Genomic DNA, 4,555 nt, shown 5'->3' with positions numbered 1-4,555 from the left:
GGCGAAACGTTCCTATTTGAAAAAATAAATTATAAAATTGATAAATAACTATAGATATATATTATAAATAGATAAATAATAAATGTTTATTCGGGTTTTTTGTACTATTCGGTTCTTATTTTATAAACCAAAACCAATCCGAAATCCAAAATAATAATTCGGTTTTATTGAAAACCAATACAAAAATCCGAATATCCGAACCAAATAGTCCAATCCAAATTGTCCAATTGGATAATTCGGTTTTATCCGAATAGTGAACAGTTCTAATACTTGGAGAGATTTTGCATACTTTGAGAGATTTGGGAGAGATTCATTATACTTGGAGAGATTTGGGAGAGATTCACTATTCTTGGAGAGATTTGGGAGAGATTCACTATACTTGGAGAGATTTGCATTCTAGCACTATATGGCTCTTTAAGAACTCATATTGAACACTTAGGTGTGTTAGCACAAGCCTCACAATAGCCCTTGCTTACTTGAGGATGAAATTTCCTAGCCAAAAAGGCTAGTTGTGACAATTTCACCCCTACTACTATCACATAATAACACAACATAATCATATTGTCTAGCATAGTTGAGTACTAAGCTACCCCTTTGGCCCTATCGACCAGTAACCGGGGACTATTCCTCCTACTACCACTATCACATAACAACATATCATGCTAGTATGTAAAACACATTTGATAGTAACAAACCTAGATAACTATCACGAAGACAATTATCTAACACACAGCTCCTACTAGTGGGCCGACATTGTGGCCTTAGACTCACTTTTACTGGAAGGTAACTCACCTCGTAAAACTGTATGTCGAATCTCGCGAAAAGTAGTCTCTAGCAACTAATCTGATGACTCCTGTCTATCATAATCACATTAACACTTAATCAGGGTCTATAACATTATTTAGGGTAAAATGACCATTTTACCCCTTGGTCCAATTAGAACATTTATAAGTCCCAATTCTGGCTTATTAAGCCCAACCCTCCTATGGCCCATCAAAGGTTCCCTAAGCACCCACTAATTGCCCAATCTCTGAATTCAGCCTTATCCCCCAAATGGGCCCAAAAAGTTCCAATTCCCAATATAATAATTCCAAAGGGTCTAATCATGGCCTAATAGGCCCAATACTCTAGTTCCAAATTCCCAAGTCCAAAATCATACTTCACAGTGGGCCACGGGGCCTAAAAGTCCATGCCTAAACTCTTAAGGCCCAAAAGCCCAAAACATCCACTTTGTATGTGTACGCGCGACGTAATTGGAACGTACGCTGACCTCGACCAAAACGGGGAGTTGATCCAGTACGTGCGGCGTACCAGGGAGTACGCCGAGCGTACTGGCCAACTTCCTAGGGACTTCATTAATGAATTAATCCAGTAAGTCCTTTCGTCTAAACTGTAGATCCAAGTCCTTTAAGACCTCCTAAACCATAAAGTCACAAACTTTATGTGCTTGCATGCATGGTTGGGGTCAAAACATGATTTTGGTCCATTTAACAAGCTTCAAGACCAACTAAAACTTGCATGGTTGTGGCTTAACCATCAAGATCCGATTTTTATGACCTTAGATGCTTCTAAGAGTCTAAAAGGACAACTCTTATGCTCTGAAACCCTCAATACTCAAGAATTCTCAACAATAGGGTCTAAAGGTGACATAAAATACTCAAATGAACAAATCTAAGCATACAGTGGCCAAGTAAGGAACTTAATACCTCAAAAGGGTCAAAAGTGATGCCAATCCCCTGGATCTTCAAGCTCTTGGTGGATCCTTGCTTCTTCTTCAAGTTCCTTTCTTCTCTTCTCACTAACACAGCACCCAAGCACTCTCAAATGGCTTCCAAATCACAAAGGCACACAGATATGAGCTAGGGTTTTCGTGGTGGATGGCTATGAGTGAAGGTAGGCTAAACAAATAGAGGTAATGTTCTTTATATAGGAAGTAAACCCTAAATTTTAGGGTTTAAATAGCTGCACATGTACGCTGGGCGTACTCCTGATACACTAGGAGTACGTGCATGGCCTCTACGATTCATTCTCACGAGTACGTTGGGCGTATAGGGCAATGTACGCCCCGTGTACGCAATTTCCTCAGCCCACTTGTAAGGCACAAAGTTCAAATCCCAGCTACCACTGAAGTTTAACACGCAAGCATGCAGCATATCCTCCAATGTCTGGACGGTCCGTTCGCTCTGACCATCTGTCTGCGGGTGGAAGACAGTGCTAAAATACATATGGGTACCCAACTCGTCGTGAAATTTCTTTCAGAATCTGGAAGTAAACTACACGTCTCTATCAGAAATCACGTAGACTGGCACTCCGTGTCGAGACACAACCTCCCGAATGTAGATGTCGTCCAGCTTCTCAGCCGACATGCTCTCCTGGATCGGTATGAAATGGGCACTCTTGGTTAATTGATCCATGATGACCCATATCGAATCCACTCTCTCGTGCGGTCCTGGTAAGTTTGGTGGTGAAATCCATAGTAATATCTTCCCATTTCCACATGGGGATGTCCAACGGCTGCTTCTTGCCGTGAGGCCTCTAGTTCTCGGCCTTGAACTTCCTGCAGGTCATGTATCTCTCGACGTACCGGGCTACATCCCGCTTCATGCAGGGCCACCAGTAATCAGGACCAAGATCTCAGTACATCTTCGTCGCCTCGAGATGAATAGAAAACTTGGATTTATGCGCCTCCTCCATCAGCACCTAGCACACACCTCCATGATATGGAACCCACACCCTACGGTGTAGAGTCAATAACCCACGACTATCATAGTCGAAGGAGGAAACATGCCCCACGATACACTCGCTCTTCCGATGTTCCTCCTTCATCGCCTCCTGCTCGGCTTTTCGGATCTACTCCAACAGTGGAGTCACTACTGTCATCCGCAGACAAATATCTCTAATCGGGGTAGCCTTGCGGCTAATAGCATCGGCCACCACATTGGTCTTCCCCTGGTGGAAGAGCATTTCGTAATCGTAATCCTTTACCACATCTAGCCACCGACGTTGCTTCATGTTTAGATTCAGCTGATCTATGAGGTACCTCAAACTCTTATGATCCGTGTAAATGGTACAACGGACACCATAGATATAATGTCGCCAAATATTGAGGGCGAAGACAACCGCCCCCAACTCTAGATCATGCGTCGGGTAGTTCGACTCGTGAGGCTTCAGCTGCCTTGAGGCATAGGCGATAACGTGCCCTCTCTGCATCAATACTGTGCCTAAACCCGATATGGACGCATTGCAGTACACTACAAAATCCTTGACGCCCTCAGGCAGGGCTAGAATCGGCGCCTCGCACAATCTCTATCTCAAAGTCTCAAACGCTGCCTGTTGATCAGGCCCCCGACAAAATATAACGACTTTAGTCATCAGTCAGTTCAAGGGTACGACTATCTTGGAGAAATCCTGAATGAATCTCCGGTAATAGCCCGCTAATCCCAGGAAACTCTGAATCTCAAATGGAGACTTCAGAACCTCCCATCTCATCATGGCCTCCACCTTGTCCGGGTCAACCAAAATCCCGTTCTGGTTGAAAGGGTGCCCAAGAAACTGCACCTTGCACAACCAGAACTCATACTTGGAGAACTTGGCATACAAGCGCTCCCCTCAGGGTATCCAACACCTCCCGTAAGTGCTCCTCATGTTGCTCCTACGTCTTGGAGTAAACCAAGATGTCGTCAATGAAAACTATCACAGACCGATCCAACATTGGTTTGTATACGCGGTTCATGAGGTCTATGAACGCGGCAGGAGCATTGGTGAGCCCAAATGGCATCACCACAAACTCGTAGTGGCCATAGTGAGTCTGAAAGCAGTCTTCTGTACATCCTCAAATCTGACCCTCATCTGATGGTAGCTTGACCACAAGTCTATCTTGGGAAACCAAGATGCTCCTTGTAGCTGGTCGAATAGGTCATTAATCCTCGGGAGTGGGTAACGGTTCTTCACCGTTACCTTGTTCAGTTCCCGGTAGTCTATACACATCTAATGCAACCCGTACTTCTTCTTTACAAACAGGATCGGGGCTCCCCAAGGCGAGCTACTCGGCCTGATAAATCCTTTGTCTGGCAGCTCTTGCAGCTGCGAAGACAACTCCTGCATCTCGGGATGAGCCAACCGATATGGTGCCTTGGCTATCGGATCCGCACCAGGGACTAGGTCGATCCTGAACTCTACCTGTCTCTCCGGAGGTATCCCAGACAGCTCCTCTGGGAATACATACGCGTACTCCCCCACCATCGGTACATCGCTCACATTCGCCTTACCCGCCTCTTGAGTATCGATAACATAGGCGACATACCCTACGCAACTGTTGGATTAGTGTCTAAGTCCATAACTATTTTGGTATGTACTTGACCCGATGGTGCATGGTCCTTTTGGGTTGCCTTCACCAAAGCAACTTGATTGGAGAAATAAATAGAGAGAGAGAGGTTATTATGATTTATTAATATGTTATAAGAATAATATATTAAAGGATAAATCATATTTGTTTAATTAATATTGGTCAATAATTAATTAAGAATTAATTTTGTAGTCAAATGTAATTAATTAA

The sequence above is a fragment of the Lactuca serriola genome, chromosome 1 (assembly GCF_051521515.1).
Source record: "Lactuca serriola cultivar US96UC23 chromosome 1, Lser_US96UC23_V15, whole genome shotgun sequence".
Taxonomy (NCBI): domain Eukaryota; kingdom Viridiplantae; phylum Streptophyta; class Magnoliopsida; order Asterales; family Asteraceae; genus Lactuca; species Lactuca serriola.
Note: the sequence above shows the minus strand (reverse complement) of the source record.